The sequence below is a fragment of the Paramormyrops kingsleyae genome, chromosome 18, assembly GCF_048594095.1.
Source record: "Paramormyrops kingsleyae isolate MSU_618 chromosome 18, PKINGS_0.4, whole genome shotgun sequence".
In the NCBI taxonomy this organism is placed as follows: Eukaryota; Metazoa; Chordata; class Actinopteri; order Osteoglossiformes; family Mormyridae; genus Paramormyrops; species Paramormyrops kingsleyae.
Window position 1 is genome coordinate 27900705 of NC_132814.1, and position 15891 is coordinate 27916595.

A 15891-nucleotide genomic window follows, 5' to 3' on the forward strand; every position below is an offset into this window, starting at 1 on the left:
CAATACACTGTTTTTGCCTCCAGATACTTGTTGCGATTGTGCTAACATTGCCGATGACATAACATTAAATATACAGTCTAAAGATAGTTGATTGGTAGAACACTGGTGAGAAACCAGTGTTGTTTGCTTTGCTTTGTAAAAAAGCATGGATATTACATAGGATTTTATCAGTTTACATGAAACTATCCATAGGCCATTTATTATGAATGTTCATCATTGCATTCCAGGCCACCCAGTTCCATGGTCCGTGGCCCAGTCACTCAGGATTCAGGCTGTTTGAGTGACACAGCGATGGTGTGATGAGCAACTTATGCTCTCGCCATTTCCTGTTTCTGCATATGTGTTCATTCTCAGCAGGAGCTTTGATAACAACATGTGTACGGTCTGCGGCCGCCAGGACGTTTAGGAAGCCAGCCACTCGATAAAACTTTCCCTCTGTTCTCCTCCTGTGCTCTTGTCTGTCAGGAAATGTCACAAAGGCAGTAATGTGGGGCAACACTGCCTCAGCGAAAAGACCAGGAACTATGCACCTCATCACCAGCCACACGCCTGCCCGTGCGTACAGAGCGTTTGTCACTTTCATGAAGACCAGCACGCAGTTGGTGGCAGCTCGAGAGTCCTTCAGCTAGGAGCCGGCACAGAAAGATTAACGTTTCATGGTCCACCTGAAAACGTGTCATGCACTCATTGTGCGTCAATTGAAGTAAATCATGATGGGCGGATTATTCTTCGCTGTCTCCATCCTTGCATGCAGTGCAGGCATTGTCTCCTATGATTGCGAGCATAAACTGCTTCCTTTTAACTCCTTTTTGCTTGCCTTGTTTCAAACGATTCTTTTAGCCTAATTGATTCACCTACTACTTCTGTTGACAAGGTAGATGTCACCAGCACTGAATCTAGCCTAATATTAATGTATCTATAGTACATATTATGTTATATAAATTATTCATATGCAATTTGGATTGTAACATTTATTTCTAGATATATATGTACAAAGTTTTGTTACATGTTAAGCTTCCTTGAAAAAACAATATTGCATTTGATCATGTAGAGGTGCATGACTTAATATAGCTCTGCAGAGCATGTAGTTGTAAGTGCATTAAATCAACGCCGAAATGTGCGTAACAGTTGACATGCCCTTATATTGATTTTGCTCTGTCCAAAGTGCATCTCTGCCTTCATGACGCCTAAACTGCAGTCAATAGCAGGATGTCCATCAGTCGCATGAAGCTACATACATCTTTGCCTTAAGCACGTGGTAGAATAGGGCCGGATGTGAGCACTAGTTTATAAGGCCGGCACAACTGGCTTAGCCTAAAGGTTTTAAGCTCTCTGCCTGAATTTACATGAATCGAGTCAATCCCTCTGGCACAATACAGGATTTCTTCACGGCACTTAAATGTTATTGTTGAACATGCCACGCACACATGTAGGATCTCGGGGTGGGAATGTGCCGCGCACGCTGCGGTGAGGGGGCCATCCACATGGCCTTACTCGCTGTGCTGTGCGGCCCTCTGCCTCCCCTTGTTTTAATTGTACTTTAGTCACCACATATCAGTATACACACAGGGCCTTGGGGGGTGGGGGCACTACTCAGAGGTTGGTGGGTGGGGCCGCTGAGGTGGTCTCACTCACCTCTTCAGTACTGCCCGCCCCTCAATTTTACTTACACCGTATACATTGAGGGTTTTGGTGGGGGGTGATGAGGAGGAGAGTTGTTTGCAAGCAGTGCTCCTCCGCGCTTCCCCCGTCAATTTTAACTCCATCTTAAGTTTCTCAACAGTCATACTCACTCACTCCTTACACCACATACACTCACCAACACATGCATCCAACACTCCACCTCTCACACAGGTGCGTGGGGGAGGAGAGTGGGCGGGTCTTCCTACACCCCCGCGATGGTGGGGGGCACTCGGGTAGTTGTCCGGCTGGCGGCGCCCTGGGGTTGTGGCTGGCGCTGGGGGGTGGCATCCGTTCCCCCGCATGGCGGAGGGCGGTCCGGAGTGGATGGGCTTATGTCTTTTTGTCTCTGTGTATGTGTCTGTTGTGTGAGTGGGTGTATGGTCTATGTGTATGGCTGAGAGGTGTGTCTGCGAGGTGTCTGTGTGGGCAGTGTGGGCCTGGGTCCGGGGCTAGCTGCTCCTTCCTGGGCGCGGCTGTCTCCTTGGCATGGTTGCTGGCCCTCCTCCCCGGGTGGTGGCCTGGGGGGGGCTCGGGCCTCTCCGGCGCGGGTGGGGCTCTCTGCCAGGGGCCGGTCGGCTCCCGGCTGCCTGGGGTCCTGGGGCCCTGGCTCTGGCCCGTGCGGGAGCGGCCGCCCCCCTCGAGGGGTCGGCTGCCTGTTGCCTCTGGTTCTCTGGGGCTCGTGCCCTTTTGGCTGTGGGGGGCTGCGCCTGGGGTCTCCCCCCTCCTCCTCCTGCTGGGGTGGGGACGCAGCTGTCGTGGGAACGTGGGGCCTTGGCTCTTCTGTGCTCTTGGGGGGCTGTGGACGCCTTGGGTCTCCTGGGCCTGTCTCCGCTGGCCTCTGGCTCTTGTGGGGTGGGGTTGCGGCCCCCCACCCTCGCTATCAAGTACATTCCATGGAGAAATTCACACGCACCCAACACATGTATACGTGTTCACACACATCCCCCACACAGAAGAACACACATGCAAACCCACTTCCACACTCCCTTCCAAGCACATGCAACAATTTTGGATGTCTGTATATCTGTTTTATTTTCTTTAATTCTGGTTGTGTCTTTGTATTTGTCCATTTTTGGTTGTATTTCAAATGCTGTTTTTTTGTTTTTTCCCCTTGATATGTGCTTTTTACGTTACTCTTGTCTTTCTTAGCCTCTCTCCCTCTGTGGTCTCCCCCTTTGTTCGTGTTTCGTTTTTTTTTTTTTTTTTTTTTTCTCTCTCCTCTCTCGCCTCCTTTTTAATCGCTCTCCCTACCCCTTTTCTTCACTATCACTCCCTTCCGGACAGCTCGGCAACTGGAATATTTTACATGTGTGAAAAATAAAATACAATAAATATACGAATAAAAAGAAATTGACCTACATGAAGGGCCTATACAGAGTCTATAGATCCCCTCATGGCAAAGCAAATATGTCTGACACAGCAGTGCATTCAGACCATTATTCTGCTTGCTAAAGCTGCCGGACAGGACACATTTAAAAAAAAAAAAATTAAAAAAAATGTTATTGTTGTATTTTTTAAACTGATTTCAGCACATTCCAAATTAAAGAGAGTTCTTGTTCCTGCAGCTAATGTTAGCTAGTAAGGATCTCTTAGCTTAGAAGGACACGATGGCTTCAGGGTGGCCTTCTACCACCTACAGCATGATGATGGTGGGTAAAGATACATAAAACCAAGTTCGCTTCTGGTTGAGTATTCATGATGCATGATGAGATTCTACCGTAGGACCTGCAACTGATTCACTGGTAGCCATGAAAAACCAGCAATGGTGATGTTATCAGGAAGGTTTCTCCTACTGCTTCCTTCCAAAAGTAGGAAATGACGGTTTGGTAGGAAACTAAAAGCTAACTAACATCTTCAGGGGGCTGAGTGCTGGCGAACTTTTCTGACTCCCTGTAGTTCATTTAATATCAGTCTCTTCTGCCGTCAGTTTATAAAAGACACTTTATGATCTGGTAAGAGTTCGCTTGTCTATTTTACTACTCTATAAAAGGGGATCATTTATTGTAGAATTCTGAAAAATTCATTATGAATTTAAGGAGCAACACGGAGAGAACAAGAGTTGAAAAAATTTATTGGATGGAAAAATAAATAATGAGTCTGTCTGCATTAGTATTAATAATAACTCCACAGTGGCCGTTCAAAGTACAAAGGGTAGAATTAATGGACTAACTATAAAACTAAATGATATATGGATGCCCATAAAAGTCAAATTTTTATTAAAAATTGGCCATACAGAAATCTGAAAAAACCAAGGGGTGATGCTTTCTGTAGCTGCCTTTACTGTGGCTTCGTTAAGGTGGCTTTCTGAAGCTACTTTTACTGTGGTGTCGTTAAAGTGGCTTTTTGAATCTACCTTTACTGTGGCTTCGTTAAGGTGGCTTTCTGTAGCTACCTTTACTGTGGCTTCGTTAAGGTGGCTTTCTGTAGCTACCTTTACTGTGGCGTCGTTAAGGTGGCTTTCTGTAGCTACCTTTACTGTGGCGTCGTTAAGGTGGCTTTCTGAAGCTACTTTTACTGTGGTGTCGTTAAAGTGGCTTTTTGAATCTACCTTTACTGTGGCTTCGTTAAGGTGGCTTTCTGTAGCTACCTTTACTGTGGCTTCGTTAAGGTGGCTTTCTGAAGCTACTTTTACTGTGGTGTCGTTAAAGTGGCTTTTTGAATCTACCTTTACTGTGGCTTCGTTAAGGTGGCTTTCTGAAGCTACCTTTACTGTGGCGTCGTTAAGGTGGCTTTCTGTAGCTACCTTTACTGTGGCGTCGTTAAGGTGGCTTTCTGAAGCTACTTTTACTGTGGTGTCGTTAAAGTGGCTTTTTGAATCTACCTTTACTGTGGCTTCGTTAAGGTGGCTTTCTGAAGCTACCTTTACTGTGGCGTCGTTAAGGTGGCTTTCTGTAGCTACCTTTACTGTGGCTTCGTTAAGGTGGCTTTCTGAAGCTACCTTTACTGTAGCGTCGTTAAGGTGGCTTTCTGTAGCTACCTTTACTGTGGCGTCGTTAAGGTGGCTTTCTGAAGCTACCTTTACTGTGGCGTTGTTAAGGTGGCTTTCTGAAGCTACCTTTACTGTGGCATCGTTAAGGTGGCTTTCTGAAGCTACCTTTACTGTGGCGTCGTTAAGGTGGCTTTCTGTAGTATCTCCCTGCTGTTCACACTTGATGAAGTATGTGGATTAGGGATGCGTTGCTCCATACTGAAATACTGATTTTGTTTTCTATTTGAATCAGTTTGAGAGTCAATTATAACATTAAATAACTATTATTTTACTTGGTAAAAGGAAGAGGAAGGGGGAGGAACCCAACCACCCGCCCACCCCAAGCCCCAGCCCCAGCCCCAGCCCACCCCACCCCTGCTCAGCAGGTCTTATTGGACCGGCACTGAGTATCAGGATCAAACATGGGATCTAATCAAATTCAGATTACAAAAGATAAACAGCAGTTTCATGCCTCGCTCAAATGGATCACTTGGGCTTTCGCACTATGTGGTTAAACATTTGCTTGCGGTGGATTGACAGAGTGCAGATATTAATAAATACGTATAAACCTGCAGAATCTAAAAGCTAAATGGTGCACATTGTCTCCCACAGTGTAATGCTTCGACCAAAATTTACTCAACATGTCTATGTCATTTATTTTTATAGTTATTAGTCCCAATGTATTTTGAATGGACACAGTGCAGTTATTAATAGTAATGCAAAATGTATTTTGAGATTTGAAAATTTTTCTGAGATAAAGGTAGCAGGTTCATTTTTTCACATTAATGTTATCTCCTCCCATTGATTGTTTTTTCTCTTCTTCCCTGCCTGCTTAGAGGGTGAGTAAATGCCACACGCTTCCAGCAAAGATCGTAATTCTCATTCCTGGAGGTGTGAGGTGACATCGATGCTGGCTACATCATTTTGTCTCGCTAAATGTAAATACGTATTTCTGGCAAAAAGAAATGCATTGTGTTTTAATATTTCCAGTTTCTGAAGTGGAGCCCAGTCCCCCTGAGACATAAATATCACATAGAATGGGAGAAGCAAATGAAATGGGAGGAGGTGGACAGTTTTGGCAAAATGTGTTTGATAAAAATGGTTCTTCCTGTGGTATAGGGCTTACCGAACAGTGCTGCATCCACATCACAACGTTACTGCTGGTAAATCAAGTGTCTAATATAAACAAATTGTCCATGGCAACAAATGTGAAATCTTAATATAACACACAGCATATCTACATCTTGTATCCATCTGTTGCAAAGATAAGGGTCAGTATGAAGTCATCTTCCAACTTTTATTTTCTGAAGAACACATCCAATAGCTTATGTATGTTCGTCAAATTTTGGTGCTTCAAAAAAACTACACAACAAACCTGCAAAATAAAAACAGAGAATCAAAGTGCATAGTGGGTCACTCTACTAAAAGGATGCCATTCCTAATAGGTTTTGTTGCCAAACACAAATTAGCAGCTTTGCCCTTTCAGATCAACAGAGCCTTTCCAGGATATCCAGCATTCACTTGATTCACATGGATGTGATTATGGACCTTTGTTCCTCTATCCACTGAATGAATGTACATTTTTTTCTTTGTCATATTACCTAACATGTGGTTGGAGTGATATGCCAAACATCCCATAGAAACCCTTCTTCCAGGCATCTAATTTATTTCACGCTACATTTGCAAATTAGTCTTGGCTGTCTGTCAAGTGTTTTGTATAAGTTGCATTTCACGCTCTAATTAATCATCCTAACTTTCACCCACCTGGTTTGCCTCAAAATATCACCACTTTACTATTGAAATGAGAAAGTAAATAAGTTGAGTATGATCTAAAAACATTGCTTCTCCAGTAACGATTCCAGCAAGTTGAATTCCTGGAGCTTGTAAGTCCAAACATGCTGTATTGGTGGGACTGAAATAATTAGCCATGATAATTGTATGTCAATGCAAAACTATACTAAATATGTTAATTCTGTTATGGCTGCTCTGTCCCTTCCATCCACCTGAACTTTAATCTTAGTTATCATAGGCTAATGTAAGACTGGTTTCTCTACATTATTTGTTCCTCGTCACTGTCTCCAGTGACGTCACTGTTTCACACTCATAACTAAAGTTCTTCTCTTACTCCCTTCCCTGAGTCAGGGACGGATTACGGACCGGGCCAGCGGGGCCGCTGCCCAGGGGCCCTTGGGGTGCAGGGGGCCCGTGGGGCCCCTAGCCCAAAACAATTTGCAACGCTTATCAACAATGTATTTTCGTTTGTCTATTTTAGAGGGCCTACTGTACATTCTTTGATCCTCTGCCTACAAGGGCCCCTGACCCTATAGGGCCTCTGATGGAAACATGGAGGGAGGGCGTTTGGCTGCCAAGGGCGAACACTTTGCCCAGGGGCCCACACAACCCATAATCCCAGAGATCTGTGATCTCAATGGGACAAACCTGGTTAATTAAAGGTTAAATAAAATAAATAAAATCCATCCCTGCCCTGAGTCATAAGGTTTCATTTGCTAACCACCTCAGAGATATAAAAAAAATGTTAAATGGGTGTCAGATTAGTCCAAGATTTGTTTCTTTGTTCATTTGGCGCTGATAACTATTATGGGGTTGGCTCCCCATCCTGGGTTGCTCCCTGTCTAGCACCCATGGCTTCTGGGATAGGCTCTGGACCCCCACGTCCCTACTAAGGACAAGCGGGTATGGAAAATGGCTGTGTGCATGGATGATAACTGCTGTATTGCAAAACCACATCATACACTATATTATCTTTTATTTATTTATGATAAGAAACTGGTGTGCAATCTCATATTGAGCAAATGAAACAAAAACGCATCCAGATTTATGGCTCCTGTATAACAAAGAATCAGTGGCCCAATAATTAAAAACGAGTGAATAAATAAGGACTGTCGAGAAAAAAAAAAAAACGCGCTACTTTTTGTAAGATTACTCTGCATCTTAAATGTAAGCAGGAAACAAAACATCATACGTTAACCATCCAGCACCTAAATGGTGTAAGCTTTGGTGCTACAATCACTTAGCAACACTAAAACAGCAATTTTATAACTTATAATTTATTTAACCAGCTTTCACTTTAGCTAGTTCAGAATGTTGATTGCAGATATGATCATTCACAAATAGCATATTTGTAATGATTTGTTATGACAGAAAGCACATTTAAAATATGTCAACACTTTTGTTCCACAAAACTTTTGAAAAATTATTTTTGACATTTTCAATTAATTATATTTTCCCACAAAGACATTGTTTACAATTCACAATGGAGTTAACCTGTTGGGCATTTTATGAGACAAGTGGTGCATTCCCAGGATAGGTCTATTAAAGACAGAAAAATAATTACCTTACCCCTAGCTTCCAGACCTCAATTAGTCTGACATAGCAAGAGGACCTAGGCATCTATATCTGCAGATACCATAGATCTGATAAGCACAAAACACACACCAAAATCACATGGATGGAACATGATTCAACATGTTAAATTATTAAAAAGGCAAAATACATTAGCTTGGGGTCTTGGTAAATTTTCTGCATGGGATATAATTAGCTGTCACATTCCACATGCTGATGATATTTGCAGACTATATAGGACTACATGTGCTGCATCATGAACTTTATTTTGAAATGATGGAAAATGCAGTATGTCCTCAATTAAAAAGTTAAACTGCTACCAAGGCAACAATTATGCATGAAAGGTTATTTCTAGTTTGGTTAATAAATAGTTTACGGTTTTTCCTGAAGGTTTTCTTGTGCATTTCACAGTAGTAATTAGGTGTGTGTGCCGCTTTTACCATCATGACGGAAAAACGTGAAATGTCTCTTTGTTGCAGACAAGGGGGCACTACAGACCAAGTTGCAGGGGGAAGCCTGGAAGGGACAATGTTTATTTAGGAAAAAGGTGGGGATGTTATACAGGGCAAACTCCATGCAGGCTGCGATCAGTCAGAGCAGGGAGATTAGTGTCTTCCATGAGAAGTTGTGCCTGCCTCAGCGGGGGTCCTCAGTACAGATGGGAGAGGGTAGTCTGCTCTGGGTGGTCCTCATCCAGGTCGTCTATGATCCGGACAAGACAGAAGCACAAGCAGGTTTCTCAACAGTCACCTTCTCAAATGTTGGGCAGGTGAATATCATTTTTAATTTGTCGCAGAGTCTACACTTTAAAGTAGCTTCAGTGTAGTTAAAGCTACTTTTGCTATATAGCTTGTAGCGTAACTCGCTACATTTTTCTGATGTGTGGCTTTCATGTAGCTCAGCTATATTTTTTTGTAGAATAACTTACCTTACAATATTGTTTAAGTTGTCTGCCCAATACCGGCGATTAGCGGCTTCCCTTGGGAATGTTGAGGTTACTGTCTGGCAGCATGGTGCCGATCATCATTCACTGTCTGGCAGCATGGTGCCGATCATCATTCACTGTCTGGCAGCATGGTGCCGATCATCATTCACTGTCTGGCAGCATGGTGCCGATCATCATTCACTGTCTGGCAGCATGGTGCCGATCATCATTCACTGTCTGGCAGCATGGTGCCGATCATCATTCACTGTCTGGCAGCATGGTGCCGATCATCATTCACTGTCTGGCAGCATGGTGCCGATCATCATTCACTGTCTGGCAGCATGGTGCCGATCATCATTCACTGTCTGGCAGCATGGTGCCGATCATCATTCACTGTCTGGCAGCATGGTGCCGATCATCATTCACTGTCTGGCAGCATGGTGCCGATCATCATTCACTGTCTGGCAGCATGGTGCCGATCATCATTCACTGTCTGGCAGCATGGTGCCGATCATCATTCACTGTCTGGCAGCATGGTGCCGATCATCATTCACTGTCTGGCAGCATGGTGCCGATCATCATTCACTGTCTGGCAGCATGGTGCCGATCATCATTCACTGTCTGGCAGCATGGTGCCGATCATCATTCACTGTCTGGCAGCATGGTGCCGATCATCATTCACTGTCTGGCAGCATGGTGCCGATCATCATTCACTGCCCTTCAGCAAGACTCCTGCACGGCTGCTGCCTCACACTCTAAAAGTAAAGAAAAAAAGGAATATAAGGCATTTTTAAGGGGACAAATTCCAATTCTCCCAGAAAAGAAGAGGTACCAAGATAATGCTATGCTGATTAAACTCCACTGTGATTTATACCGCAACCAGCAGAGTGCTTAATGCCTGGTCCCAGTGGTTGGCTGCAATTTCCAGTAATGGGATTTGAAGAGTCAGCATGCCTTCATGATGGCAGGAAGTTTGAGCCTCATGATTTCAAAAGAAAAACTTCATAAAAAACCAGGACTAAAGGCATGATTATGCTATTCAATTACCAGGCTTATTTTTTCTTTTTATTAAGGGTACAGTATCATATCTTTGAATTTTCACTGTGAGAAAATGATGGATGCACAACAGACAACATTCAGTACGTTTACAAGCACTCTAAGAAAATTGAATTATTGTGTTTGTTTGACTAAAACCGGCCTTTTAAAGAACATATAAACATATTAGTCCAGATGAAATCGTACTAAATCCAGTTTTTCAAAGTCGGACTAAGACACCGAGATAATGCGATTGGGACTCAGTTTACTCCTGCATGTACGCGTTCGTTTGGACTCCAGCTGGCTTAGTCGCCCTGCGCATCCTCCTCAGTCCCCTAAAACTGTACGAAAATTACAGCGCTGTAAAGCTGTCCAATTCACTGCACCAGGTACCATACTTTTGGCACTTCAAGAAGGTTCCACAAGTACGTAGATATGAAAATTAAAAGTAACACAATTTTAATAATAGTAAAAAAAAATTCAGTTCTTCATACAGTTACTGACATCCTGTTTGACGGCTAGTTGAACACGGCTTCACCTCCCAAACCTCTCCTCAGGGGCACCTCAGCCATTCCATGTGTTTATTAAATTGCTGCACCAGCTCACTTAATTAATTAATTAGTTAAAAAGTCAATGAGATATTGATTAGCTATATGCGGTGTGCTAGTAGCTGAGGCAAAAAAACACATGGGTGTATTGTGTGGTTGCTGGAAATAATTGGGTGTGTGTATGTATATCTATCTATCTATCTATCTATATATATATATATATATACAGTATATATATATATATATATATATATATATATATATATATATATATATATATATATATACACACACACACACACGTGCTCTTTGATCTGTCAGGGGAACTGAGAGAAATTACATTAGGCCTCCCAAAGCTCCCTTAAGAGACGTGCAATTTGATCGACACTAAAAGACAATCTGGGCCCTGAGTGTCTACAGTAAAAGGCTGGTGCAGCTCCCAGATAAAAGCATTGATGTTTAGGGATGTTCTGCCTGTTTGAATCACATCAAATGCAAATTTATATACTGATATAAACATAATAACAAGGGCAGTATCACACTTCATATATTATTATTTTAACAGTCCTTACGTTTATGTGGAAATGACTGTAACGCAATAGTAGAGATAAACACAGATTTTTTTTTGACATTGTACTGAAATCTTACGTAGCTGAGATGAAATGTGGTTATAAAATTTTTATGAAGTGGAAAAGATAAACTTCACTATTACAATGACAGAACAGACATTGATATAAAGCTGTTTATTAAAAAGGTGATTTGATTTTGCACAACAGAAAAAGTTTCTTGAGAAAAATCTTAAGGCTTCCATATTCATTAACTCCATTCACATTCTCCTGGCAATATTTGTGGTGAAGATGATGAATTGGCAATCAAATAAAAATGTCCTGCATGAGAATACCTGAAAATTTCCTTATGTAATGTACAGTTACTTTTTGTAAAAGGCATTACCTGCCACAGGTGTCATCATGCACAATACAAACACATGAAAATATTTTTTTTCTTTTTTTTTAATCTAGAATCTCCATGGACAGCCCTGTCTGTAAATAATTCTGAACAACTGATGGGTTTCTATTTCAAAGCTTTGTTTTTAATTACCTCCCTTAATAATTGATGAAAATTGGCACAGTAATCAATGTACTATTTCCCTGATGAAAATGGGAAGAGGAAAAATTCAGTAAAGTGAAAATGTTGTTTTCTTAGTCAAACACTAAATTACAATTTTGAGGTACTTTGTGTGACAGTGCAGCTGCATGAATATGATCCCAGATGCCATTGTTATTTGAAAGTTGTTTTAAAGCAAGACAAAACATGGCGGCAGTAAAAAAAAGCTTCCTCAGTGGGATAATAATGAATGTGGCAGGTGGAAAGAGCAGTGTTGGTTGAAATGAAAACATTTGGGGGGGGGGGGCACCAGCAAGGGGAATTAGAACCACTGACATAAGCTTAGATCTGCTATAGAATGACGTAACAGGAGCCATTCAAACCTGACATCCTAAATATATGGCTGAGATGAAGCAGATCTGTAAGGAAGAATGATCCAAAATTCCTCATGAAGTCAACCGGACAACATAATCAGGAAAAAATATGTTGTTATAAAGAGGTTTCCAAATAAATGACTACATATCCTGTTTAGCATAAATGATCTGTTACAATGCACTGATTGTGCAAATATATTTTCATATCGTCGTTAAACACAACACTCTTTACTGGGTGTAAGGACATGCTTGTCTTAATGTGGTTGTGCAGACAGTTATTAAAAAATCTGACAGGCAAAAGAAATGGCGCTTGTAGCTCTGTGAATGGGGCACTTAGTCGGCCATGCCCGCCGCTGGCGTTAAGGTTAATTGGTAAAGGTTAATTGGTAAATTATGCACAGTGAGACACTGGCAACATTAAATTCAGTAATAATAAAGTAATTATACTGCTTTACAGTACTCTCTCCCAAATGAAAGGAATTCTGACGTTTTAGCCTGATTCTCAAGAGACAATGGAACAATGAAAAAATATGTATTAAGGGAAGACGAAGCAATGAAAATCATGCTTTTTATACATTCTCAAACCACATAGGCCTACACTGCAATGTAATAATGCGGCAACAAATGCGATTAGCGAGAGCATTAGAGGCAGCCTGGAGAGTTCTGCTGGGAAGTGCGGCTACGGGGACAAGGGGAGATGAGTCACGTACTGAGTGACTGGGCTGGCGGATCTCGCCGTCTTACAGCCGGTACTCGCTTGGCGTGTGGTTTGAAACTTATGAACCATTTTTTTTTTTCTGGAATTTTCTGTTTTTTTCCTTTGGACCATGGTAAACCACGGAGAACTGAAACCATGGATACAGAGGTCCCACTGTACAGAAGAGGAGAGAAATCGATTCAAAGGAGATGGCAAATTTATACAAATGACTAACTTCTGGGCATCGTAATATGCCTACGTTAATATTTTAGGGATACTGCTCATCTGCGTATCAAATTGTGCGCATCAGTAAATGCCAGAATTGTACGAAAACCCAGTGTACAGACGCATTTCCACGCCCATCACATACAGCCCATTGCATTTGCTGACACATATTGTAGCAACACCATCAACTTCTTTAACAGACTCTATTGGTAACAAGCTCTGTTTGGCTATAGTTCATTTCAGGTGAATTTTATCTCCTTTTTTGTTTCATAGATAGCAATTCTAATTACAGATACAAATAATCATGATATTGTGCAGCCCTAGACACTGCTTACATGGGAGGGGAATCGATTTATTCACAGAAGTATGTCAACAGATACAAGAATATCAGGATAGCATAACAAGAAATAACGTATTTTGTATAATATACAGTATTATGACAGCAGGGCAGCACAGGGGTTAACCCTGAGACCTCTGGAACCCGGGTTTGAGTCTCTGTTAGGGTTCCATGTGTGTGCAGGCATGTTCTCCCCGTGTCATCATAGGGTTTCCTCCAGGTATTCTGGTTTCCTCCTATAGCCCTAAAACATGTTGAAACTAATTGGGATTACTAAATTGCCTGTGGCTGAATGAATGGTGTGTGACTGTGCCCTGTGATGGGTTGGCACCCCATCCTGGGTAGTTCCCTGCCTTGTGCCCTGTGATGGGTTGGCACACCATCCTGGGTTGTGTATGTATATGTATGAGAGAGTTGTATGTTTATGTCTACAATGCATTAAAATTAGTGGGTGTAGTTCGGGTGTGAGGGCCCCACCACTGGCAGACGGCGGAGTCCCCCATCCCCCTCCCCGCACCCCAAGGCCTTATGTGTATATGACTAAAGTGCAAGAAACAGGCGAGCAGTTGAGGCACGGGTGCCCCTACCAGCTTATATGTATGTGCAAGTGAAATATTCAGTTTTGCCCTAAACGGCTCCTCATAAGCGCCGGTATCTGTGGCGTGATGAGATTAGTCTATCCTTGCAGTGAAGCGATTCTGAAGCGCTTCTTTTACGGGGGAAAAAAAAAATCTTATAAATTTATTAGTTTTTTCTTGCACATTTACTACTTTATAATCTCAGAGAATATCTGACTTTTTTCTCATAAATTTACGACTTTAATCACAGACATTCCCAGAATTTTACTCTCATCACGCAGCTCAAATTTTAATTGTCCTAAAATGGCAATAATCCGCTGTCGTATATCTGTCAACTGTGAGAATGTCTAATATTTTATATGGTACCTGCATAAGGCAGGATTTGCTGGGAATGGTGGTGTAGTCCTCTGATTTCCTCCTTGCCATACTCTATTAGGTCCTCTGCTTCAAATTATATATCTCATTATAACAAGAAAGTTTACTAGTTTTAACGTGAAAAACATTTCTTGGATGCAACTTAGGTGATGTAGCCTGTATCTATGCAGCCTTCTCTGTCCCTGTAGCCGATCGATGGAAAAAGATTTTACCTCTAAAAGCCCCGACAAAATGTACAAATTAATGTCTGTACACTTAAGACAATACCTTCTACTGTGCTCAGTTACAGTTTGGCTCTACTGTTTTGCTTTGACCTTTTCTGCTCATAATAACATAACATACTCATTACGTTATAATGAAAAATGTTTGTCTTTGTAACAAAATCATTTAGATTCTCATTTTAACTTGATACATTATTATTACATTATAATGCAAAACATTTCTCATTTTAAAGAGATAATTGCATGTCATTATAATGCAAAACTTGTTTTTAATTAGATAACTATCTCATAACAAGATAATTTATACATTTTAACCTTATACTTTCACATTAAAACATGAAATGGATCTTGTTATAACGAGAAATTGGGCAAATTTTAATTTTGTCATGATGGCAACAAAACACTACCAAATAAAATGATTCCCCCCCCCCTCCCAGAATATAACAGACTTGTATGTCTTAATAAAAGATACTATAATAAAAGATATTATAACTACCTGTGTGACATAATTACCACACATGTAATTATAATAATTACAAAATAATACAATTTAAAAAAAAGTGCAGTTTTATCCATCTAATACACATCACTGCAATATACAGTATACAAGGTACAATATACACTCACCTAAAGGTTTATTAGGAACACCTGTTCAATTTCTCATTAATGCAATTATCTAATCAACCAATCACATGGCAGTTGCTTCAATGCATTTAGGGGTGTGGTCCTGGTCAAGACAATCTCCTGAACTCCAAACTGAATGTCAGAATGGGAAAGAAAGGTGATTTAAGCAATTTTGAGTGTGGCATGGTTGTTGGTGCCAGACGGGCCGGTCTGAGTATTTCACAGTCTGCTCAGTTACTGGGATTTTCACGCACAACCATTTCTAGGGTTTACAAAGAATGGTGTGCAAAGGGAAAAACATCCAGTATGCGGCAGTCCTGTGGGCGAAAATGCCTTGTTGATGTTAGAGGTCAGAGGAGAATGGGCCGACTGATTCAAGCTGATAGAAGAGCAACTTTGACTGAAATAACAACTCGTTACAACCGAGGTATACAACAAAGCATTTGTGAAGCCACAACACGCACAACCTTGAGGCGGATGGGCTACAACAGCAGAAGACCCCACCGGGTACCACTCATCTCCACTACAAATAGGAAAAAGAGGCTACAATTTGCACGAGCTCACCAAAATTGGACAGTTGAAGACTGGAAAAATGTTGCCTGGTCTGATGAGTCTCAATTTCTGTTGAGACATTCAAATGGTAGAGTCAGAATTTGGCGTAAACAGAATGAGAACATGGATCCATCATGCCTTGTTACCACTGTGCAGGCTGGTGGTGGTGGTGTAATGGTGTGGGGGATGTTTTCTTGGCACACTTTAGGCCCCTTAGTGCCAATTGGGCATCGTTTAAATGCCACGGCCTACCTGAGCATTGTTTCTGACCATGTCCATCCC